The sequence below is a fragment of the Chlorocebus sabaeus genome, chromosome 11 (assembly GCF_047675955.1).
Source record: "Chlorocebus sabaeus isolate Y175 chromosome 11, mChlSab1.0.hap1, whole genome shotgun sequence".
Taxonomy (NCBI): Eukaryota; Metazoa; Chordata; class Mammalia; order Primates; family Cercopithecidae; genus Chlorocebus; species Chlorocebus sabaeus.
Window position 1 is genome coordinate 54,920,613 of NC_132914.1, and position 26,906 is coordinate 54,947,518.

At 43.2% G+C, this 26,906-nt stretch overlaps 1 protein-coding gene and 1 non-coding gene across 12 annotated transcripts in view; one reads left to right on the forward strand and one right to left on the reverse strand.

The window, feature by feature from the left end:
* Nucleotides 1-26,906, reverse strand: part of R3HDM2 (R3H domain containing 2) — a 179,319-nt gene that overhangs the window by 148,515 nt on the left and 3,898 nt on the right. For 6 of the 11 annotated variants that reach the window (XM_073020879.1, XM_073020881.1, XM_037996901.2 and 3 more), the window contains one exon: nucleotides 800-867. The exons of 2 other annotated variants lie outside the window; for them this stretch is intronic. The gene's annotated coding sequence lies outside the window, so the exon portion shown is untranslated. Of the gene's footprint in view, nucleotides 1-799; nucleotides 868-16,670; nucleotides 16,961-26,906 lie in introns of those variants that run through there. 3 more of the 11 variants (XM_073020877.1, XM_073020882.1, XM_073020876.1) reach the window with 2 other exon arrangements.
* Nucleotides 19,405-19,512, forward strand: LOC119623976 (U6 spliceosomal RNA). Its single transcript, XR_005240076.1, has one exon. It is a non-coding gene; the product is annotated as a U6 spliceosomal RNA (small nuclear RNA).

Genomic DNA, 26,906 nt, shown 5'->3' on the forward strand with positions numbered 1-26,906 from the left:
TAATCCCAGCACTTTGGGAGGCCGAGGCAGGTGGATCACAAGGTAAGGAGTTCGAGACCAGCCTGGCCAACATGGTGAAACCCTGTCTCTACTAAAAATACAAAAAAAATTAGCTGGGCACGGTGGCGGGCGCCTGTAATCCCAGCTACTAGGGAGGCTGAGGCAGGAGAATCGTTTGAACTCAGGAGGCAGAAGTTGCAGTGAGCTGAGATCGTGCCATTGCAGTCCAGCCTGGGCCACAGGGAAAGACTCCATCTCAAAAAAAAAAAAAAAATTAGAGCTGGGCACAGTGGGTCACGCCTGTAATCCCAGCACTTTAGAGGCCGAGGTGGGCAGGTCACCTGAGGTCAGGAGTTCGAGACCAGCCTGACCAACATGGAGAAACCCTGCCTCTACTAAAAATACAAAATTAGCCGGGCGTGCATGCCTGTAATCCCAACAACTTGGGAAGCTGAGGTAGGAGAATTGCTTGAACCCGGGAGCAGAGGTTGTGGTGAGTTGAGATGGTGCCACTGCACTCCAGCCTGGGTAACAACAGCGAAACTCCATCTCAAAAAAAAAGGTGATCCATCCACCTCAGCCTCCCAAAGTGCTGGGATTACAGGTGTGAGCCACTGCGCCCAGCACTGAACTCACTCTTGACACACTCTCTGCATCTCAATTTCTTCACCTACTAAATGGGTACAATAATACTTCCAACACCATGGAGTTGTGTAAGGATTAAATGAGAACAGAGGTATAACACTTAATTTGTTGCCTGGCACATAGAAAGTGATCCATAAATGTTATCTATTATTACCTGAATAAATGCTCAGCCTCCATGAGTCCAGTGCTGGAATGGCGTCACATATAAGAAACAAGTCTAACCTCAGGGGGCAGGGAAAAAAACAAAAAAAAAGCATGTTAAAAGCAATTTTAAACCTTAATATATTAGATTCAATTCAAAATCCACAGCAGCACCTGTTAATATCATCTTTCCCAACTTCTTTGGCTCACAATGTTTCTCCTAACACTGCCCCTGCCCTGAACCCTGTATATCCATTCCCACTGTCAATTCACAATAAAAAAAACCCTGTATTTTGTTCCTGTCCACATTGACCCCCTTTTTGTATGAGCAGTTCTTGGTCTACCGCTTTCTAACATAAATTAATCACCCAGTCTACTCCCTGAAATTCTTCAGCTGTTTTTTACTCATTAAAAAGAGTAGTCTAGACCGGGCACAGTGGCTCACGTCTGTAATTCCAGCACTTTGGGAGGCCGAGGCGGGTGGATCACGAGGTCAGGAGTTCAAGACCAGCCTGGCAAAGATGGTGAAACCCCGTCTCTACTAAAAAAAAATACAAAAATCAGCCGAGTGTGGTGGCGGGTGCCTGTAATCGCAGCTACTCAGGAGGCTGAGCCAGAGAATTGCTTGAATCCAGGAGGCGGAGGGTGGAGTGAACTGAGATCGTGCCACTGCACTCCAGGCTGGGTGACACAGTGAGACTCCGTCTCCAAAAAAAAAAAAAAAAGAATAGTCTAGGCTGGGCATGGTGGCTCACACCTGTAACCCCAGCACTTTACTTTGGGAGGCCAAGGCAGGTGGATCACCTACGGTCAGAAGTTCGACACCAGCCTGGCCAATATGGTGAAACACCATCTCTACTAAAAATACAACAAATTAGCTGGGCAAGGTGGCATGCACCTGTAATCTCAGGTACTTGGGAGGCTGAAGGAGGAGAATGGCTTGAACCCAAGAGGCAGAAGTTGCAGTGAGCTGAGATCACACTATTGCACTCCAGCCTGGGCAACAAGAGCAAAACTGCATTTCAAAAAAAAAAAAAGAAGTCCGGAACTGAGCAAGCAAAACTAGGCTCTCTCTTAATAGATGAGAAACAGAAGTGAAAAGAGACCAGAGGCAGAATTTTATTCTGTGAATATAAGTAGGCATTGCAAGTATACAATTTAGTATCTCTTCACCCTAAAAGCAGTAGTTATTATTATTATTACAAGACCCTGAGGGCTGTCTATTTAATCTATTTCAGGAGCCCACCATTGGAACCCTTTATATGCCCAAGTCAGTCGTATCCTTGGAAGCCTTCAAAACACCCAAGCCCTACTGTGTTCTATGCTAAAGTGAGAATATCCCTAACTCACCATTTTGTTTTATAACCCTGTTCCACAAATACCACATCATGAAAGTCTGCCCTCTTGATACCTTAACAAAGGTTTCTATGAAAAAGTTCTAGTTTTTTTTTTTTTTTAATAGGCCCTGCACATCACGGTTTTAACATTAGGAATGTGGAGTAGTTGACTAAAGTTGCTAAGGAATGACCAGAGGATATTGCCCTTCCCCTTTTCACCACTAATGCTGGTCCTAAAACACTACTGCTGTAGTAAACTTTTTCCCATGAAATACCTTGTTCTCCCCTATACAAAATATTTACTAGTTTCCTTTCCCTATTGGCACTCAAGCTATGCACGGATACATCTAATTTTTAAGCGGGCACAGTGGGTTCACACTAAGAACTTTGTCACACCAAGAGGTCACTCTCTAACTCTGATGAAGAGAATCAAGAGCAACATAATTTTGACTTTCTTGCCCTAAGTGTAATCACATCATAATCGAAAGTGAAATACTGTGGGCCGGGCATGGTGGCTCACGCCTATAATCCCAGCACTTTGGGAGGCTGACGCAGGCGAATCACGAGGTTAGGAGTTTGAGACCAGCCTGGTCAACATGGTGAAACCCCATCTCTACTAAAAATACAAAAATTAGCCAGGCATGGTGGTGGGCGCCTATAATTCCAGCTACTCAGGAGGCTGAAGCAGGGAAATCGCTTGAAACTGGTCAGGGGGTGGGCAGGGGAAAGGGGCAGAGGTTGTAGTAAGCCAAGATCGTGCCACTTCACTCCAGCCTGGGTGAAAGAGCGAGAGAGACTCTGCCTCAAAAAAAAAAAAAAGAAATCTTTTATTGTCTTGTTCATATCTGTACCTGCAATTCTAAACAGTGTCTCACACATAATAAGCACTGAAACAGTTTTCTAATTGTTTGGTGCATTTACAAAGCTAAGAAGTTACTTCTTCTGAAGTAAACTTGGGTTTCCTAAGGTTAAAACTTATTTGTATAGCCAATAAAATGGCCAAACTGTCAAAACATTGTTCTTTTCTTCATTCTAACAATCTGCCTTGTATTCTCAGAAATCTCTCACTGGGCGCGGTGGCTCACACTTGTAATCCCAGCACTTTGGGAGGCCGAGGCAGGGGGATCATGAGGTCAGGAGATCGAGACCATCCTGGCCAACACGGTGAAACCCTGTCACTACTGAAAAAATAGAAAAAAAATTAGCCGGGTGGCGTGCGCCCATAGTCCCAGCTACTCGGGAGGCTGAGGCAGGAGAATGGTGTGAACCCGGGAGGCTGGGCTTGCAGTGAGCATTCTCTCCTTTTTTTTTTTTTTTTTTTTTTGAGATGGAGTCTTACTCCGTCATGCAGGCTGGAATGCAATGGCGTGATCTTGGCTTACTGCAACCTCTGCCTCCCGGGTTCAAGCCATTCTCCTGCCTCAACCTCCCAGTTAGCTGGGATTACAGGTGCCCGCCACCATGCCCGGCTAATTTTTGTATTTTTAGTAGCGACGGAGTTTCACCATGTCGGTCAGGCTGGTCTCAAACTCCTGACCTCAAGTGATCCGCCTGCCTCAGCCTCCCAAAGTGCTGGGATTACAGGCGTGAGCCACCACACCCAGCCCTCTCTTCCTTTCTCTGAAGGTAAAATTTACACTTGGAAAATAAGATGGCAGTCATATCTGGCAGTTAACTGTTCTCTGCCTCCGTGGGACCCAAATCCAATCTTCTGAGGCAGCAGCAATTGTCAAAGCTCTGACTACCAGCATAGCACTGAGGAGCACTTCACAGTTTAGAACCATTTAGACTAAATTGACCCAAGTAGCAAACATCTATAAGAGAATCACTGCTGATAAGACTTCTATGAAGGATTCCAAATGTCTTAAAGATAACTTCACAGGAGTGGAAAGGAGCTGAACTCAGCCATCTGACCACGGAAGCGTTCTATAAACCTTTAGGCCAGGCATGGTGGCTCACACTTGTAATCCCAGCACTTTGGGAGGCCGAGGTGGGCGGATCACAAAGTCAGCAGTTTGAGACCAGCCTGGCTGGCGTGGTGAAACACTGTCTCCACTAAAAATATAAAAATTAGCTGGGCATGGTGGCACACATCTGTAGTCCCAATTTCTCGGGAGGCTGAGGCAGCAGAATCGCTTGAACCCGACAGGTGGAGGTTGCAGTGAGCCGAGATCACGCCACTGCACTTCAGCCTGGGCAACAGAGCAAGGCTCCATCTCAAAAACTAAACTAAACTAAACTAAATAAAATAAAATAGCTTTAATAATGACCCTGTCACCAGAAATACAGACACTTTGTCCTAGCCTTCTAATCAGCTGTATTTAGCAGCCAACATCCATCTTTTGCAATAAAATGCCACCTCTTAGTTCCTATTCCTATCAAATTATCACAGGTTTGGGCAATAGATAAATCAGAAACTACAGTTAACTTGTCTAGGACCCAAGACAATTAATAAAACTTACTTGGAGAAGCAGAATAGCCTCTAGTCACCTGAAGACAAGTTTTAAAGATCCTAACAAATGTTAACACTTGGGCACACCAAAATGATTATAATCTGAAAAACAGCCACATGTCACTTCCAATGGTGTCATTATACAAAAAGTGATCTTCCCCCTCCGAAATCGTTTTTAAAGTCAGCTAAATCTTGAACAATGACTTCTACTCTTCTCTAAAATAGGAGCTATGACAGCTACCTTAATGAGATGCCTGATAAACTCAGGGCAAGGGGCTCACTGTGCTGACATTCTCACCTCACCTAGGACTTCTGCTGATTCATCCTGATGGGCTGACAAGTCACTGACTTGCCAAATAATCTTGTTTATTTCACATATAAAAATACTGTCTAGTCAAGACAACTACTAGCCAGACACCTTCTCCTGCTCCTGCTACAGAGCCTTTCCCTCTCTGACTTCATGGAACAACTAGCAACAACAAAATATATATGTATATTTCAGGTGACTATTAGTAACTCTCTATAACTAACAAGCCATAAAGGGCTGGAAACAGAGCCCATAAAATGGCCAGAGTGTTAACCCTCAGCAATTTGCCAGTTTTTCAAAGAGATCAAAATCACCTGGGGAAGAAATAATAGCTTTTCAGGATTAACAGATGTTTGGTATTATTACGGTAATCTGAAAAATAGTTGCCAAGCTGGGACCTGAAAATATCAGTCGCGAGGCACATCAAATAATCACAGAAATATTTAAGTAAGTAAGCTTTGTTCTAACATGAACTTCAAAAAGAAAGACAAGTCAGGGCAATAAAAACAAACAGAAAACATCCATTTCATTTTAAAAGAATGAAAGAGAGAAAGGGAAGGGGAAAAAGAGAAACAATAAAGAACTATGCCCACGTTTAACATGGCCACAGTTAAGTGTAGCAATTCCCATCAAGAAGTGCAGTTCATCTCAAAAAAAAAAAAAAGTACAGTTCATTTTCCCACCCCTTGAATCTGAGCTGGCCTTGTGACTTGCTTTAACTATCAGAGTGCAGCACGAATGATACTGCGACCACCGAACCCAGGTCTCAAGAGGCCGTTCAGTTTCCACTCAAAACCTCTTGGAATCTAACCATCATGCAAAGAAGCCAAAACAGCCTGCAAGAGGCCATACCAACCTAGAGGACAGCTTTAGCCCAATGCTAGACGTGTGAATGAGGCTATGCTGGTCCAACCAGCCCCTAGCTAACATGCCAACTGACCACAAATGAGTGAGCCCAGCCAAAACCATGTGGAATAGAGGCAAGCTGTGACAGATGAACCCACTTACATCATAAACAAAGAATGCAGCTGACCCTTGAACAATATAGGTTTATTACCAATGATAAAAATCAAGCTCTCAAGTGAAAATCAGAATTTTGAAAAACATGTAATCACTATGATGAGCCTGACAGTTTCTCAATACTTAAAGACTATTCTGCCAGGCACAGTGGCTCCTGCCTATAATCCCAAAATTTTGGGAGGCCAAGGTGGGTGGATCATCTGGGGTCAGGAGTTCGAGACCAGCCTGGCCAACATGGTGAAACCCCACCTCGACTAAAAACACAAAAATTGGCTGGGTGTGGTGGCAGGCACCTGTAGTCCCAGCTACTCGGGAGGCTGAGGCAGGAGAATCACTTGGACCTGGGAGGTAGAGGTTGCAGTGAGCCGAGATCGAGCTGCTGCATTCTAGACTAGGCAACAAAGCAAGACTCTTATCTCAAAAAAAATAAAAGAAAAGAAAAAGTGCATGCACAAGCCAGATGCAGTGGCTTACACCTGTTATGCCAGCACTTTGGGAGGCCGAGGCAGGTGGATCTTTTGAGGTCAGGAGTTAGAGACCATCCTGGCCAACATGGTGAAACCCCGTCTCCACTAAAAATACAAAAATTAGCCAGACGTGGTGACAGGCACCTGTAATCCCAGCTACTCAGGAGACCGAGGCAGGAGAATCTCCTGAATCCGAGAGGCAGAGGTTACAGTGAGCTGAGATGCCACCACTACACTCCAGCCTGGGCAAGAGAGCAAGACTCTGTCTCCAAAAAAAAAAAAAAAAAAAAAAGTGCATACATATCCCACAATACTCTGCATGTATAAACAAAAATAAGGAAATTTTTTTGGAGATAAGAGTCTCACTCTGTTGCCCAGGCTGGAGTGTAATGACGTCATCTCAGCTCATTGCAACCTCCACCTCCTGGGTTCAAGCAATTCTCATACCTCAGTCTCCCAAATAGCTGAGATTACAGGCATGCACCACCACATCCAGCTAATTTTTATATTTTTAGTAGAGTTGGAGTTTCACCATGTTGGCCAGGCTGGTCTCAAACTCCTGGCCTCCCAGCCTGGCCAACATGGTGAAACCCCATCTCTACTAAAAATACAAAAATTAGCCAGGCGTGGTGGCGGGCACTTGTAATATCAGCTACTCAGGAGGCTGAGGCAGGAGAATCACTTCAACCCGGGAGGCGGAGGCTGCAATGAGCTGAGATCACAGCACTGCCCTCCAGTCTGGGTGACAGAGCAGGACTCTGTCTCCAAAAAAAAAAAAAAAAAAACTCCTGGCCTCAGGTGATCCATCTGCCTCGGCCTCCCAAAATGCTGGGATTACAGGCATAAGCCACTGCAGCCAGCCAAAAATAAGGAAATTCTTGATGTATAATACTTAAAAGCTATATTGCTAAATGAAAAAAATGCAGAACCATTTTTGTAAAATGGGGGAAAATATACATATACATACTTGCCTTTTTTTATGCTTATCAATGCATATGATGCATTGATAAGCATAAACTATGCCCACGTTTAACATGGCCACAGTTAAGTGTAGCAATTCCCATCAAGAAGTGCAGTTCATCTCAAAAAAAAAAAAAAGTACAGTTCATTTTCCCACCCCTTGAATCTGAGCTGGCCTTGTGACTTGCTTTAACCATCAGAGTGCAGCACGAATGATACTGCGACCACCGAACCCAGGTCTCAAGAGGCCGTTCAGTTTCCACTATTATCAGAGTTTTAATAGTTGCCTCTGGTGATAATAGTTGCCTCTGGAGAGAGGTATAGGAACCGACTGGCTTGGGGGTATAAAAGCAAGATGGGGCCGGGCACGGTGGCTCATACCTGTAATCCCAGCACTTTGGGAGGCTGAGGCGGGTGGATCACCTTAAGTTAGGAGTTTGATACCAGCCTGACCAACATGGTGAAACCTCATCTCTACTAAAAATACAAAACAACTGGCCGGGTGCCAGTGGCTCACGCCTGTAATTCCAGCACTTTGGGAGGCCAAGGTGGGCAGATCACGAAGTCAAGAGATCGAGACCATCCTGGCCAACATTGTGAAACCCCGTATCTACTAAAAACACAAAAATTAGCTGGGCGTGGTGGTGCACACCTGTAGTCTCAGCTACTCGGGAGGCTGAGGCAGGAGAATGGCTTGAGCCTGGGAGGCGGAGGTTGTAGCGAGCTGAGATCACACCATTGCACTCCAGCATGGGTGACAAGAGCGAAACTCAGTCTCAAAAAAAAAGAAGAGCAACATGGGGCCTGGCATGGTGGCTCACACCTGTTACTCCAGCACTTTGGGAGACAGGGGCAAGTAGATTTCTTAAGCTCAGGAATTCGAGACCAGCATGGGTAACATGGCAAAAACGCATCTCTTCTAAAAATACCAAAAATTAGTCGAGTGTGGTGGCTCACACCTGTAGTCCCAGCTCAACTTGTGAGGCTGAGGTGGGAGGAGGGAGGATCATCTGAGCCCAGGAGGCAGAGGCTGCAGTGAGCCAAGATGATGCCACTACACTCCAGCCTGGGCAACAGAGTGAGACTCTGTCTCAAAAAAAAAAAAAAAGCAGGATGGAAACTCCATTTCATACTTTTTTTTCTATCCTTAAAACTCTGAACCACATAAATGTAACACCAGTTCAAAAAGTAAATCCAAAAATGTATAAGAATTCTCATTTTACATAAGGAACAACTTCTCATATCATTTTTTTCTCTAGTCTCAAAAAATATCCATCCCATGTGCTTACTTTGGCAGCACATATACCAAAAAAAAAAAAAGTCCATTCCTAATTTTTAACTGTAGGTTCAGTGCTACCTAAACAAGGTATCTAGCCAGGCATGGTGGCTCATGCCTGTAATCCCAGCACTTTGGAAGGCCAAGGAGGGTAGATCACAAGGTCAAGAGATCGAGACCATCCTGGCCAACATGGTGAAACCCCATCTCTCTCTATTAAAAATACAAAAAAAAAAAAAAAAAAAAAAAACTGGGTGTGGTGGCGTGCACCTGTAGTCCCAGCAACTCAAGAGGTTAAGACAGAATCGCTTGAACCCAGGAGGCGGAGGTTGCAATAAGCTGAGATCGCGCCACTGCACTCCAGCCTGGCGACAGAGCAAGACTCTGTCTCAAAACAAACAAACAAACAAACAAAAAACAAGGTTTCTAGGCCAGGCATGCTGGCTCACACCTGTAAGTCCCGTACTTTGAGGTTGAGGCCGGAGAATCACTTGAACGCAGGAGTTCAATACCAGCTTGAAAAACATAGTGAGACCCCATCTGTATTTGTAAAATGTAAAAATAAAAATTTTTTTAAAAAGCTATCTATAATTAATGAGTCAAAGATACCCATCCACTATGAAACCTCTGAATTGTTAAATAGGTTAAATAGTGATTCTGGGGTAGGGTCAGAATTTTCATCTTTTACATTATATACTTTTTTCCTTTCTTCCTCTTTTTTACGAGACAGGGTCTCACTCTGTTGCCCCAGCTAGAGTACAGTGACATGATCATAGCTCACTGTAACCTCAACCTCCTGGGCTCAAGTAATCTTCCCACCTCAGCCTCCCAAGCAGCTAGGACTACAGGTATGTGCCACAGCACACTCAAGTAATTTAAAAATTTTTTTGTAGAGATGCAGGTCTCACTATCTCACTATGTTGACTAGCCTGGCTTTTATACGTTAACATCATTTCAATTCCTTATAATGAGTATATATTACTTTTGTAATTTGAAAAATGCATGTTTCCATATGATTGAAGAGGTTAAAGGAAAACCTACTGGCCGAGTGCAGTGGCTCATGTCTGTAATCTCAGAACTTTAGGAGGCCAAGACTGGAGGACCACTTGAGATCAGGAGTTCGAGACCAGCCTGGGCAACATAATGAGACCTTGTCTCTACTAAAAATAACAAAAATTAGCTGGGCATGGTGGTGTGTGCTGTAGTTCCAGCTACTGGGGAGGCTGAGGCAGGAAGATGACTTAAGCCTGGAAGATCAAGACTGCAGTGAGCTATGATCATACCACTGCACTACGGCCTGGGTGACAGAGTGAGACTCTGTCTCAAAAAAAAGGAAGACAGACCAACCTACAGTCCAAATGTTGAATTGGAAATACTGACATGAATTTAGGATATACTTTCTTTAAAAACAAACAAAAAAATACCTTATTTTCTATAGAAAACTCCAAGAAGCAATGACCAACACACTAAGCAAATGAGTACCTCTTGCACCCAGATTGTAGTCTCTAAACATCATTTCCCCATAAAAGGAACCAGGATTTGGGGGACAATGTCTGATCCATGTTCAGAAATGAAAATGTAAAAGATGATCTTCGATCATCTTGTCAGACCAGAAAGCAAGGAAGCTATCAAAGATTAACAGGATCACATCCAAAGGGCATAGGAGCCAACTCGAAGAGGTTCATTTGCCAAAGATGAGACAATGAGACATTAATAAGGATAAAACTGAAATTGGCCAGGCGCAGTGACTGATACCTGTAACCCCAACATTTTGGGAGGCCCAACACAAGTGGATCACCTGAGGTTGGGAGTTTGAAACCAGCCTGACCGACATGGTGAAACCCCATCTCTACTAAAAATACAAAATTAGCCAGGTGTGGTGGCAGGCGCCTGTAATCCCAGCTACTCGGGAGGCTGAGGCAGGAGCATCGCTTAAACCCAGGAGGCAGAGGCTGCAGTGAACCGAGATTGCACCACTGCGCTCTAGCCTGGGCAACAAGAGTGAAACTCCGTCTCAAAAAAACAAAAACAAAAAAAACCTGAAATTACTTAAACACATTAAATATATTTAAATTGAAGAGTCTATTATTGAATTGAATGACTGTTTTTTAAAAACTCATCAGTCAACTTTAGAAGATGTTAGTAAACAAACTAATTATTTTGAAAATGGTCATAACTGTTAATTAAAAGACTTAAGCATTTGTCTTGTCTGTCCTTTACAAATTGTACCTCAGAGGGGAGTATCTTTTATAAAAAGTACTGCAGCTAAAAAAATTTTTAAATGATAGAATTTGAGTATCACCATTTATAATCTCTAATGAAGTTCAATGAAGCAAGGGATCTAGGCAATGATTATCAATGGCTGATGACATCATAAAAAGGAGATTAATAGACATCACATGCCCTTGATGGAAGTATACAACACTGCATAAAGTATGCTAACCAAAAATATTGAATCTGAACCTGATCATGTAGATATAACTACCAATCTGAAGAAAATACAGGAGACAGAGAACATGTTAAATGACACCACAATAATGTCAATTAATCCAGCCAACTGTGGGAAACGCTACTAGACAGATGACCCAGTTTCTTTAATACATAAACTACAAAGGAAAATAAGTGAGGGAAAATATTTTAGAAAAAGAGATGTGAGGGTGGGCACAGTGGCCTGTAATACCAGCACTTTGGGAGGCCAAGGCAGGTGGATCGCTTGAGATTAGAAGTCCGAGACCAGCCTGGCCAACATGGTGAAACCCCATCTCTAACAAAAAAACAAAAATTGGCCAGGCGTGGTGGCGGGCACCTGTAATCCCAGCTACTCGGGAAGCTGAGGCAGGAAAATCGCTTGAACCCGGGAGGTGGAGGTTGCAGTGAGCCAAGATCTCGCCACTGCACTCCAGCCTGGGCAAGAGAGCAAGACTTTGTCTCAAGAAAAAAAAAAAAGAAAAATTAAAAGATATTAAACATGCACTGACCAACTACAACAGACTTTATTTGGATCCTATTTTAAACATATAAGCTACTAAAAAATCATGATACGATCAATGAAACACCAGATATTTAATATTAAGGAATTGTTATTTTAGATGGGCAATTGGTTTTTTAAAGTCCTTATTTTTGTGTATTTTTTTTGTTTTCTTTTTTAGAGAAAAGGATCTCGCTCTGTTACCCAGGCTAAAGTGCAGTTTTAAAATCATACCTCACTGCAGCCTTCAACTCCTGGGCTCGAATAGTCCTCTCAGCTCAGCCTCCCACACAGCTGGGGGCTACAGGTGTGTGCCACCACATCCAGCTAATTTTTTGTTTTTCTGTCTCACTCTTGTTGCCCAGACTGGAGTGCAGTCGTGCAAACTCGGCTAACTGCAACCTCTGCCTCCCAGGTTCAAGCCATTCTCCTGCCTCAACCTCCCGAGTAGTTTAAATTACAGGCGTTCGCCACCACGCCCAGCTAGTTATTATTATTTTAGGTAGAAATGGGGTTTCACCATGTTGTTGGTCAGGCTGATCTCGAACTCCTAACCTCAAATGATCCTCCCACCTTAGCTTCCCAAAGTGCTGGCATTACAGATGTGAGCCACCATGCCTGGCCTAATTTTTAAAGTTTTTGTAGAGATGGGGTCTCACTATATTGCTCAGTCTGGTCTTGAACTCCTGACCTCAAGTGGTCCTCCCACTTCAGACTCCCAAAGTGCCAGGATTATAGGCATGAGCCACTGTACTCGGCCAAGTCCTTACTTTTTTAGATACATGCTGATATATTTATAGACGAAATAACATATCAAGGATTTGTTTCAAAATAATCAATAAGGGGCCAGGCATGGTGGCTCGTGTCTGTAATCCCAGCACTTTGAGAGGCCAAGACAGGCGGATTGCTTAAGCTCAGGAGTTCGAGACCAGCCTGGGCAACACAGTAAAACCTTGTCTCTATTTAAAAACAAAAAAATAAAATAAGCGAGGTAGTAGGAATATAGATGAAACAAAATCAACCATGAGCAGATAATTGCATATGGACATTCATTATACCACTCTTGATGCTTCTGAATACATATGAAATTTTCCGTAGTAAAATGTTTCATAAAAGACCAAATCTCAAAAAAGAAAAATACATATATTTGAAATATGAGGACTGATGAGAGTTCCACCCTCATGAGGGGATTAATGCTATTATCGAGGGAGTTAGTTACCTCAGGAATGGATTACTGATTAAAAGGATGAGTTTAGCTTGAGAAAAAAATATGATAATCGAAATAAATTTTGTATACTAATCTTTAAAGCCTAGTTCAATTTCTACTTCTTCCATGAAGCCTTTCTATATTGATTTCTCTCTTCTTTTGTATCTATTTGTACTGAGCAATTGACTTAATTATACTGCATTCTGTTTACATCACAGGATCTAATCCATTATATCCTGATCATTAATTGTCCATTTTTTATCTCCACAGCTAGCCAGTCAGTAAGGTTCTTTAATACACACACACCCTAAAATGATTATTAAGCCTCCTAATGATCCCAAGTACCTTATCTGACACTCAAGTTGTCTCAAAAAACCTTGGGACCTATGGAAAAATACCGTATTCTTCCTTGTCACCCCAAGAGCCACTCTGCACTAAAATTAAGTTTTTACTCTAGTAAAACATACAATATTACGTTCTTCAAATTTTACACAGATCACACCAAAACACTGCCTCTAGCCACTTAAGGCAAGCTAATACACACCAGCTTTCCCTCTCCCAGAGTTCAAATGAGCATATTTATACTCTGTCACAGAAAGAGAATTATATACTACTAGATTTAAATAGAAGTTCTATTAACTAACTGATAAAGTAGAGTGAAGTTATTTAATAAAAACTACAGCTGAGAGGTGGGGCAAAAAAAAAAAGAAAAAAAAATTGGCTGCAATACACAGACAGCCTACCCAAAGGAAAAGTCACAAAACCCAGGAAAAAAAGAAATCACTACCTAACTGAAGACCAATTAAGACCACCTGATCTACTGAAGTATATACAAGCTTCAGAGATGACATATAGCCCCTTTATCCCTTTTGTAAAAAGTGTTAAGATAATTGGTTTATTCCTCCAATTATAAAACTAAATATTCTTTATGGAAAAAAATAAGCTAAAGGAAAACAAAAGTTTACCCCATAACCCCCTTCATAACTTTTTTTGTCTCAGTAAGTTCTTCGAAGACAGCTCATTTTTCCAAAGAAAATATGTCCTTCACTTCTAAAACTGATGTAGGAAGCCCCAGAAGGAAGGAAAGAAAAGAAAAAAAGCACATGGGCTTAAATCAATGAGAGAATATGTAGATTAGTTTTTCAATTTTCTTTTACATTTACCATTTGTATAAATCTAGGGTCAGAATAACCACACATTTCCATTTTTATGAATTATTTTTGTTGGTTAATAAATGTTTTGCATTTTTTTCTACTGTCCCTAAAATTTCTTGCTATAGTAGCAACAAGATCCTACTTTTCCAAATACCAAATCAGGTGGTAAACATATCATATTTACTCTGTATGTGTAATCTTACTCTATTTTAACTTATTTTTTATTTAAATGAATTACTCAACATAACCATTCCTTTTATCTGCCATTTCTTGTGTTGAGGCTCTACCAACTATTAATACATCAAGAGATCTTCACATTACCAGGGAAGCAGTATAACCTTAAAAAAAAAAAAAAAGAAAAGAAACTTTACATTTCATGGACAGCTAAATGTACACGGAATTACTAAGGTTCTCCTCAAAGTATCCTACATAAACTCTAATCTGAATTCACATACATGCAAAAGCAATTCCAGCATCATAAAATTCTCCCACAAGCACCCAAGTGTAAGGCTCACCTGATCTCAAGTTCAAATGTATTGCCTCATCCATCCAGGTGAAGTGTTAAGAATTACATTTAGTGGCCAGGCACAATGGTTCACACCTATAATTCCAACACTTTGAGAGGCTGAGGCAGGAGAATCACCTGAGGCCAGGAGTTTGAGACCAGCCTGGGCAACATGGCAAGACCCTGTCTCTGCACAAAAATTTAAAAATTAGCCAGGCATGGTGTGTGTGCCTGTAGTCTCAGGTATATGGGAGGATGAGGCAGAAGGATCACTTGAGCCAAGGAGGTTGAAGCTGTGGTGAGCCATGATGGCACCACTGTATTACAGCCTGAATGATAGAGCAAGACCCTGTCTCTAAATAAATAAAAAGAAACTCTATTTATCAAGTATAATTTGGAGAGACACTAGGGAAAAAAACAGTGGATTTCAATTCTACAGGAGAGCTCTACATGGTTCTAAATTTGGCCAAGTAACAGGAATAATGGGAAAGCATACAATCTTAATATCTGCAATTTATGTCACCAGGCAGCTCATTTCTTAAGTAATTTTAGAGCAGTCATTCACATAAAAGAATATATAAGCCACACAATTAACTGATAAGTTAGTAAGTTAATTAAAATACCAGCTAAAATGTCTGAAAATGACCACCTTCCTCCACCAAAACAACATTTTATACTTCCTCAATACTAACGTTCTTAGTATATGCAATAATATGCAGAATTTTTGTTTGTTTTTTTGAGACAGCATCTCACTCTGTTACCCAGGCCAGATGGAGTGCAGTGGTGCGATCTTGGCTCACTGCAACCTCAGCCTCCAGGGTTCAAGCAATTCTCCTGCCTCAGCCTCCTAAGTAGCTGGGATTGTAAGTGTCCACCATCACATTTAGCTAATTTTTGTATTTTCAGTAGAGACCATGTTTGCCAGGCTGGTCTCAAACTCCTGACCTCAAGTGATCCACCTGCCTGCCTCAGCCTCCCAAACTGTTGGGATTACAGGCATGAGCCTCGGCCTAATAGGCAGAATTGTAACTATTTCAAAAGAACACGTTGCTAACACATCATCACCTTCTCTGCAGCTTATTTATATGTTTCCATATCAAAGGAATATGCAGATATATTTAATGGGTTTCACCTTCAGCGCAAAATATTTTTGTGGCTAAGACTGACATGTAGAGTCCCACAGTAGTACATTCTCAAGCTGTTGAATCAGAAGTGATTTTGGTATACCAGATCCCAATTCCAAGGCTAATCCTATTTCAGACTTTCTAAAACATGAGACTTCATCAAGAACCATAAAACTATGCTCCAACAGAAATGTTCAATACATTGAACACCCTGATATGCTTAGGCTTTGGATCCCCACCCAAATATCATCTTGAATTGTAATACCCAGGTGTTGAAGGAGAGACCCAGCGGGAGATGACTGGATCATAGGAGTGGTTTCCCCCATGCTGTTCTTGTGATAGTCAGTGAGTTCTCACAAGAGCTGATAGTTTTATAAGGGGCTCTTCCCCTTTTGTTTCCTTCACATGCTCTCTCACCGGCTGCCATGTAAGACATGCCTGTTTTTTCTTCCACCATAATCTTAAGTTTCCTGAAGCCTGTCTGGCCATTCAAAACTGTGAGTCAATTAAACCTCTTTTCTTTATAAATTACCCAGTCTCGGGCATTTCTTTATAACAGTGTGAGAACAGACAAATACACATCCTAACTTCATATGAGTTCTAGATTGTATTCACAGATCAATATGTAAAATATATATGCAGATGAATGCAAGATGCAAGTTCAAAACACAAAGCATTGGCTGGGCGCGGTGGCTCACGCCTGTAATCCCAGCACTTTGGGAGGCCAAGGGGTTCAAATCACTTGACATCAGGAGTTCAAGACTAGCCTGACCAACATGGCGAAACCCTGTCCCTACTAAAAATACAAAAAAATTAGCCAAGCATGGTGGCATGCACCTGTAATCCCAGCTACTTGGGAGGCTAAGGTGGGAGAATCACTTGAACCTGAGAGGCAGAGGCTGCAGCGAGCCAAGATCACACTAGTGCACTCCAGCCTGGGCAACAGAGTGAGATTCTGTCTCAAGGAAAAAATTAAAACAAACACACAAAACCCACAAAGTATTAAAGGCCTGGGTTGAGAAGATTCCCTACATAAGAATATTTTAATTCAGACAGCAGAAGATACAAAGAAGGAAACAACTCTTAAGTGACTACAGCCTGGATTACCTGAGCATGAGAGGGATACGAAAATGTATTTTTGGTCAGGCGCAGTGGCTCACACCTGTAATCCCAGCACTTTGGGAGGCTGAAGCGGGCAGATCACAAGGTCAGGAGTTCGAGACCAGCCTGGCCAACGTGGTGAAACCTCGTCTCTACTAAAAACACACACAAAAAATTAGCCAGGCGTGGTGGCATGTGCCTGTAGTCCAGCTACTCAGGAGGCTGATGCAGGAGAATTGCTTGAACCCGGAAGGCGGAGGTTGCAGTGAGCCAAGATCATGCCATCGCACTCCAGCCTGGACGACAGAGCAAGACTCCATCTCAGAAAAAAAAAGAAAAAGAAAACTTATGTCACCACCAAATTAGGGGAAAAAAAGCAGTACAATGCCAATCTTCTGTGCAATATCCCATCTCCCATGGCAAGTCACCATAACTACTTATAAATCACTTCATTATGTGAAATAATTCAGGTTAAGGCTAGGCAAGGTAGCTCATGCCTGCACTCCCAACACTTTGGGATGCTGAGGTGGGAGGATCGCTTGAGCCCACGAGTTCAAGACCAGCTGGGCCAATATACTGCAACCTTCTATTTAAAAAAAAAAAAAAAAACCGGCTGGGCAAAGTGGCTCATGCCTGTAATCCCAGCACTTTGGGAGGCCGAGGTGGGCAGATCGCTTGAGGTCAAGAGATCAAGACCAGTCTGACCAACATGGTAAAACCCCTTCTCTACTAAAAATACAAAAATTAGCCAGGCGTGGTGGTGAGCACCTATAATCCCAGCTACTCAGGAAGCTGAAGCAGGAGAATCACTTGAACTCAAAAGGTGGAGGTAGCAGTGAGCTGAGATCGCACCACTGCACTCCAGCCTGGGTGACAGAGCAAGACTCCATCTCAAGGAAAAAAAAAAAACTCAGATTAGATAATTTATTGCTCAAGCACATTTGGGAAGCCACAGAGAGTCTCAGATCTGTAATCCACTTCTTTTTTTTTTTTTTTGAGATGGAGTCTCACTCTGTCACCTAGGCAGGAGTGCAATGGCATAGTCTCAGCTCACTGCAACTTCCGCCTCCCGAGTTCAAGTGATTGTCCTGCCTCAGTCTCCCGAGTAGCTGAGATTACAGGCACGTACAGGTACGCAACACCGTACCAAATCAAGTTTTTTTGTATTTTTAGTAGAAACAGGGTTTCACCATGTTGGTCAGGCTGGTCTTGAACTCCTGACCTCAAATGATCCATGCATCTCAGTCTCCCAGAGTGCTGGGATCACAGGCGTGAGACACCGCGCCTGGCCCACTCTACCTTTTTTTTTACTACAAATAACTAACCTCATAAAAATAACAAAGAATAGGCCACTTCCGCCTCCCGAGTTCAAGTGATTGTCCTGCCTCAGCCTCCCGAGTAGCTGAGATTACAGGCACGTACAGGCACGCAACACCATACCCAATCAAATTTTTTTGTATTTTTAGTAGAGACGGGGGTTTCACCATGTTGGTCAGGCTGGTCTTGAACTCCTGACCTCAAATGATTCATGCATCTCAGTCTCCCAGAGTGCTGGGATCACAGGCGTGAGACACCGCGCCTGGCCCACTCTACCTTTTTTTACTACAAATAACTAATCTCATAAAAATAACAAAGAATAGGCCAGGCGCAGTGGCTCACGCCTGTAATCCCAGCACTCTGGGAGGCCAAGGCAAGCTGATCACCTGAGGTCAGAAGTTCGAGACCAGCCTGGCCAACAGGGTGAAACCCCACCTCTACGAAAAATACAATAATTAGTCTAGCCAAGTGTGGTGATGCGCATCCGTCATCCTAGCTACTGGGGAGGCTGAGGCACGAGAATCGCTTGAACCCAGGAGGCAAAGTTGCAGTGAGCTGAGATCACATCACTGCACTCCAATCTGGGCAAAGAGAAAGACTCCATCTCAAAAACAAAACAAAACAAAATAAAAAACAAAACAAAAAAAACAAAGAACAGAGAATCAAGAATGAGAAGCAGGCTGGGTGCGGTGTCTTATACCTGTAATCCCAGCATTTTGGGTGGCCGAGGCAGGCAGATCAGCTGAGGTCAGGAGTTCGAGACCAGCCTGGCCAACATGCAAAACTCTGTCTCTACTAAAAATACAAAAATTAGCTGGGGATGGTGGCAAGCACCTGTAATCCCAGCTACTTGGGAGTCTGAGGCAGGAGAATCACTTGTACCCAGTAGGCGGAGGTTGCAGTGAGCCGACATCATAACACTGCACTCCAGCCTTGGTGACAAGAGCGAAACTCCATCAAAAAAAAAAAATACAAAAGAAAAGAATGAGAAGTAATTTCTCTTTATAGGAACCATTCCCCATTAAAGGAATCAGGATTCCTTACAGAAACAATTGATTCCAGGTCTGGGGCAAGTAAAATACAAAGTGAGCACAGAACCCCTTGTTGTGCCAGAGTGTAAGGAAGTGCTCAAAACATGATAGAGATATGTCAAAAGGACAAAGCAGCCAGCTTGAAGGCGCTCCCTCAAGCCCCTCTGAATCAAAGTTAGGACAACTTTTGTATTTCTAATAATAAGTATTACCGGTACTTTTAATACCAACAGCAATGGACTGTAACTTGTTGAATTTTTTAAAACTGTCAAATCTATAGTTATCCTCAAAAACATAGGGGAGGAGAAAAGCTCTTCTCTTTAGAACAATAGCAGCCATAAATGCAGAGGGAATGAGAGAATGTGAAAATCAACATATTCAAAGCACCAGTGGTGCTCGCTTCCACAGCACATATACTAAAACTGGACTGATACAGAGAAGATTTAGCATGGTCCCTGACCAAGGATAACATGCACATTCATGAAGCATTCTATTAAAAAAGGAAAAAAGAAACCACTAATGTAACAACAGATTCAGACAAGGATCATCAATGGATGCTAATGTCACTGGGTAAAAGGTTGTGGAGGAAAAGAGACCCAAAATCTTAAAAGTATCATCCCACAGATGTTTCTTAATTACAAAAGAAAAGGATCCAACATCACAAGGCCAGGAGTGAAAAAGAAAAAAAAAAAAAAAGCGGAAAGATTCCTTTACAATGAAGAAATCTAGCAGATACCAATTTAACCAAGTGATCAAAGTTATCATCAATAATGAGACAAAGTGACATTATGTGCACACATCACCTGGGCAGTATTCTTGCCAAGTATATTTGACTTGAATCTAATCATGACAAATTCAAACTGTACAATATTCTTCAAAACAACTGGCCTGGACGCTTCAAAAATATTAATGACATAAAAAAAAAAAAAAAAAACAGATGAGAACTGCTCTAGGTTAAAAGAGACTACAAACATACAACAATTAAATACAACACATATTCCTTGAAAGAATCCAGGATTGTGGGGGTAAGGTGTAAACCATGTTGAGACAACTGAAGAAATATGGACTGTTTATAACATTATTATATCACTGTAAAATATTTTGAATGTGATAGTGAACTTAATAATGGTATTATGGAAAACACCATTGTTCTCAGGCGATATATGCTTAAGAAATTATGGAGTGAGGTGTCCTGATGTCTGTAATTTATTTCCTAATACGTGAATAAAAATTCCTAATATACAGTAACACAAAAAACTGTGTGTGTGCTATGCGTGCAGGGAGGTACAAGAGAGAGGAGAGAGCAAAAGTGAGAGGGAGAGGAAGAGAGAGGAAGGGAGAGAGCAAACATACAAATGTGGCAAAATATTATCAATTGGTAAACACAGGTAATGTCCTACCGGTGTCCACTGTATCATTTCTCCACCTTTCCTATAGGTTTGAAATTCTTCCACATAAAATGTTGGAGCCAAAAAGAACAAGAAGCAACATTAACCAAAATACTCGACTGCCCAACACAAACTTGCCGTGTCCTAAAAGGTAATTTGAGATGAGGGTTAAAAGCACAGACTTCAGGCCAGGCACTATGGCTCACACCTATAATCCTAACACTCTGGGAGAATGAGGAGGGCTGGCTGACTGAGCCCCAGGAGTTCAAGACCAGCCTGGGCAATATGGCGAAACCCTGTTTCTACTAAAAATACAAAAAATTAGCCAGCAATGGTGGCACATGCCTGTAGTCCCAGCTACTCGAGAGGGTGAGGCAGGAAAATCACTTGAATCTGAGAGGCAGAGGCTGCAGTGAGCCGAGATTGCGCCACTGCACTCCAGCCTGGGCAACACAGTGAGACACTGTCTCCAAAAAAAAAAAAAGCCGGCCGGGCGTGGTGACTCACGATTGTAATCCCAGCACTTTGGGAGGCCAAGGAAGGCAGATCATGAGGTCAGGAGATCGAGACAAGCCTGGCCAACATGGTGAAACCCCATCTCTACTAAAAATACAAAAATTAGCCAGGCGTGGTGGTGGGCGCCTGTAGTCTCAGCTACTCGGGAGGCTGAGGCAGGAGAACTGCTTGAACCCAGGAGGCAGAGGTTGCAGTGAGCCGAGACTGTGCCACGGCACTCCAGCCTGGGCGACACATTGAGACTCCGTCTCAAAAGAAAAAAAAAAAGCCTAGGTAATCCCAGCACTTTGGGAGGACAAGGTGGGTGGATCACCTTAGGTCAGGAGTTTAAGACCAGCCTGACCAACATGGTAAAACCCCATCTCTACTAATACAAAATTAGGCCTGTAATCCCAGCTACTTGGGAGGCTGAGGCAGGAGAATCGATTGAGCCCAGGAGCCAGATGTTGCAGTGAGTGGAGATCCCACCACTGCACTCCAGCCTGGGCTACAGGGCGAAATTCCATCTCAAAAAAAAAAAAAACAAAAACCACATAGACTTCCACATCAAACTAGGTTTCTATCCTGGCCACATGATGATGGTCATATAATCTAACCTAACTTCCCTAAGCCTCACTGTGAAATGGGGATAATACAATACTATTCCATGAGGATTATTATTCTGAGGATTAAATGATCTAATATGTATAATTTGTTACTATATTCCCATGATATTATCACATTATGTGTTCTTGTTTTGTGTGTCTTGGCAGCTTACAGGTAATTTTGTCAAAATTTTTGCCAAATATATCTACAATCAAATAATTATAATGCATTCCATCCAAGGACCAATAAAAGTCCATCCTCCACTGGCACAAGTAAGTGAGAACCAACATTCTCTAAAGAATATAGCACGTGATGGGAAATGTAGTTTATCAGCTTATATTTGCTCCTTCCTCAAAAAATTACTGGGTTACCTGTCAGGAATGGGCATAGGCTACCTTGGTCCCAAAAATGTCAGTCTTAACATTAAAATCCAATGCCATCAAGCCAGGAGTGTCCCTAAAATTCTGGTATTTCCAGGGGTTCCATGTCAGCTCTCCTATCACTTTCTTAAGTTTGCCCTGGGTAGCCCTGTTTCCTAACACGGATTAAACCTTCTTGTGGAGAGTACTTCCAAATCTAAATACCCCTGCCTCTCTCTAGCACTCCAGATCCACTTAGACAACTAGCTGCTAGACATTTCCAAAAGTGAACTCTCTACCAACATTTCCTCTAATCCCAAACCTACCCTTTTCTTATCTCAGTAAGCAACACCACCCAGTTCGCCCAAGACACAAACCTGAGCGTCATCCATCCACGATTCCTCCCCTCTTCCCACATTGAAACAATCTCCAAATTCTGGAACCATCTCGCATTCATCTGCTCTTCTCAGCTCTGTTTCCTCTCCTCCATTCTCATTACTTCTGCGCAGAGCATTTAGTTAATGGGGCAAGGCCTCCAGAGCTTTCTTTTGCCTTCAGCAGAGCAACTAACAATGTTGCCAACGGTGGTTGCGCTGGCTGCCCTGTTGGTCTTTGTCCCTGAACAACTAAAAGTCTTTAGCCTATCTTGGATGGACGTGTAGTGATAGTGGAAAGGAAACTGTTTCAAGCTACTGAGATATAGACTGTTTTTTACCCAGCACACTCTAGGTTACCCTGATTTCAATTTTTTTTTTTTTTTTTTTTTTTTTGTAAACGGAGCCTCTGTTGTCCAGGCTGGACTACAGTGGTGCGATCTCAGCTCACTGCAACCTCTGCCTCCCGGGTTCAAGTGATTCTCCTGCCTCAGCCTCCCCAGTAGCTGGGATTACAGGCACCCACTACCACGCCCAGCTAATTCTTTTGTGTGTATTTTTGGTAGAGATGGGGTTTCACCATATTGGCCATGCTGGTCTCAAATTCTGACCTCAGGTGATCTGCCCGCCTCAACCTCCCAAAGTGCTGGGATAACAGGCATGAGCCACTACACCTGGTCTCAGTTATATAGACTACAACAGCCTCCTAACCAGTGTCACTCCCTCTACTCTAAGTACTCTTTCAAATTGCTGCCAGTTTCCTTTGTAAAATACAAAATAATCATTTAATTTCTCTGATTAAAAATCTTCAGAGGCTCACCTTTGCCTCAAAATATTCCAAATTCTTTAATATAGCTTGTAAAGCCCACCATAAAATCAGGCCCTAAATATATCCTTCTCTTCAGCCATTCAAAATACTGACCCATATATACCATCCATATTCTCCTTTCCTTCTTTTTTTTTTTCTTTTTTTTTTGAGATGGAGTCTTGCTCTGTCACCCAAGCTGGAGTACAGTGATGCGTTGTGGGCTCACTACAACCTCCACCTCCAGGGTTCAAGCAATTCTTGTGCCTCAGCCTCCCCAGCAGCTAGGATTACAGGCAAGCACCACCACGCCTGGCTAATTTTCTGTATTTTTAGTTGAGACAGGGTTTTATCATGTTGGCCAGGCTGGTCTTGAACTCCTGACCTCATGGATCCGCCCACCTCGGTCTCCCAAAGTACTGGGACTACAGGCATGAGCCACCGTTTCTGGCCATCTTTTTCTTTTTTTTTTTTTTTTTTGAGACGGAGTCTCGCTCTGTGCCCCAGGCTGGAGTGCAGTGGCGCGATCTCGGCTCACTGCAAGCTCCGCCCCCCCGGGTTCACGCCATTCTCCTGCCTCAGCCTCCCGAGTAACTGGGACTACAGGCGCCCGCCACCTCGCCCGGCTAATTTTCTTGTATTTTTAGTAGAGACGGGGTTTCACCGTGTTAGCCAGGATGGTCTCGACCTCCTGACCTTGTGATCCGCCCGTCTCGGCCTCCCAAAGTGCTGGGATTACAGGCTTGAGCCACCGCGCCCGGCCCATCTTTTTCTTTTTTTAGAGACAGGGTCTCAATGTTGACCAGCCTGGGGTACAGTGGTACAATCACAGCTCACTGCAACCTCAAACTCCTGGGCTCAAGTTATCCTCCTACCTATCTCTCAAGTAGCTGGGACAAAAGGTGCATGCCACCACATCCAGCTAATTGCTTTAACTTCTGGTAGAGGTGGGGGTCTCACAATGTTGCCCAGATTACTTTAAAACTCCTGACATGATGTAATTCTCCTGCCTTGACCTCCCACAGCACTAAGATTACAGGTGTAAGCCACCGTGCCCAGCCTCATACCATATTCTTTAATACCTCTAGGTTTTGCCCAGGCTATTATACCTGCTTGAAATGCTCTCCCACCCTTACAATACCCCATGATATCTTTGTCTGCCTAGCCATACAAGTACCCTCAGCAGCTATCCCTCCCATTCTCTCAATAGCTATTCAAATTTGCCTCTCTTCTCAAGGCCCCTATTCAACCAACCTGCCTTACTCTAAGACATCAGCTCCCTGACTCATAAAAATAAGTCTCCTACATCACAAGTAATATAAAGTTCATAAGCCAGAAACTCTCTCAAATTCCTTTGTTTAGATACCAAACATTTCTCCCCACCCCTTTCCTGACCTTTTCCTTCTCTTAATGAAGGGGATAATAATTCTACCCCTGCTTTAGATTGCATCTTCTTTACAGGCTCAAGAACTTCATTCTGTCATCACAACTCTGTATTGTCTTGCTCATTCTCCTGTATATATAAATACGCCACTTTCTTGCACATTCCTTCTAATTACTGTCCTCTCTCTCCATCTCTTTGCAGTCATCTTGAAAGACAAAGTTTTTTCTCTCCTCCCATTTATTCCTCAAAATGTCCTCATCATTCTAGTGACCCTGATCTCACTGAAGACACCAATGACCTGACTGCCATATCCAATGAGTTATTTTCTGTCCTTACCATACTTGGTCTTTCTACCACCTCTGATACTACTGCCTTCCTCCTCCTTGAAACTCCTCCTAGTTCTCATTACACACACTTCACTGGTTTTCCTTTTTTTTTTTTTTTTTTAAAAAAGAGATGAGGTCTCATTATGTTGCCCAGGATGGTCTCAAATTCCTGGCCTCAAGTAATCCTCTCGCCTAGGCCCATAGTACTGGGATTACAGGCATGAGCCACTGCACCCAGTCTTTACTAGTTTTCCATCTACCTTTAGGCCTCCTCAGATTTCTTCTGGGGCGCCACTTCCACCAGTCACACCTTTAACTACCAATGTTCTTCAAGTCCTCTCCTCAGCCTGCAGCTCTTCAGTCTCAACATGCCTCTTAGCTGACCCAAACCCATCACTTCAACTACAACATATATACTACTACACTACTGACTCCCAAATCTCTCTCTAGTCCCAACTTCTCTACCTCTGGACTGGTATATCCAACTACTTAGTAGGCGTTTCCATATGGTTCCACAGGTACTTCAAATTCAACCATTCCAAAACCAAACATCTCATTTTTTATTCCCAAACATGCATCTTCCTGTATTCCCTAAATCATAAATGGAAGGCACTATCCACCCTAGCATGGAACCCAGAAAACTAGAAGTCATCCTTCTCATTACCACTATTATCCTCTCTCTTGCTCTGTAGCTTTGTCAATCACGCATGCACACATCTCCATGTCTAACAGGTTCTGTCTTTTTTTTTTTTTCCTCTGAGTTTTGCTCTTGTTACCCAGGCTGGGGTGCAATGGTGGGATCTCTGCTCACAGCAAACTCCAACTCCCTGGTTCAAGCATTTCTCCTGTCTCAGCCTCCCAAATAGCTGGGATTATAGGCATGCGCCACCACACCCAGCTCATTTTGTATTTTTAGTAGACGGGGTTTCTCCATGTTGGTCAAGCTGGTCTCCAACTCCTGACCTCAGGTGATCCGCCCGACTCAGCCTCCCAAAGTGCTGGGATTACAGGCATAAGCGACCACGCCCGGCTCTTTTTTTTTTTTTTAAAGACAGGGTCATCACTTCTCTGCCTTTTGGCTAAGATCAAGCGTAGTAAAAGACAGGGTCTCACTCTGTTGCCTAGGCTGGAGTGCAGTGTGGTGGGACTGTGGCTTACTGTAGCCTTGACTCTCAGGTTTAGGTGATCCTCCCACCTCAGCCTCCCAAATAGCTGGGACTACAGGTGTGCGCCACCAGGCCCAGCTAATTTTTCTTCTATTTCTTTAGAGACAGGCTCTCACTAAGTTGCCTCAGGCTGGTCTCAAACTGGGCCCAAGAGATCCTCCCACCTCAGCCTCCCAAAGTGCTGGGATTATAGGTGTGAGCCACCACACCCAGCCTGACTATCTATTAAATATCTAAAGGTAGCTCATGCCTGTAATCCCAGCACTCTGGGAGGCCGAGGCGGGAGGATCACGAAGTCAGGAGACCAGCCTGACCAACATGGTGAAACCCCATCTCTACTAAAAATACAAAAATTAGTCGGGCGTGGTGGCACGTGGATTACAGAATCCTAGCTACTCAGGAGGCTGAGGCAGGACAATCACTTGAACCCGGGAGGTGGAGGTTGCAGTGAGCTGAGATCATGCCACTGCACTCCAGCCTCGGCGACAGACCAAAACTCTGTCTCAAAAATAAAAAAATTAAAATTAAAATTAAATAAATAAATAAAACAAATATGCCTGCTCTCCTGAAGCTTACTTATTTTTTTTGTTTGTTTGTTTGTTTTGAGACAGAGTCTCGGTCTGTTGCCCAGGCTGGAGTGCAGCGGCACAATCTCGGCTCACTGCAACCTCCACCTCCCGGGTTCAAGCCGTTCTCCTGCCTCAGCCTCCCAAGTAGCTGGGACTACAGGCATGCGCCACCACACCCAGCTAATTTTTGTATTTTTAGCAGAGACGGGGTTTCACCATGTTGGCCAAGCTGGTCTCGAACTTCTAACCTCAGGTGATGCCCCAGCCTTGGCCTCCCAAAGTGCTGGGATTACAGGCGTGAGTCACTGCACCTGACCCTGAAGCTTACTTTCTACTGGGGGAGATTAAAATATATGTTACAGGTTGATAAGGATTGAGGTGGAAAATAAAGCAGAACAGGTGGATAGGGAGTCATGTAAATG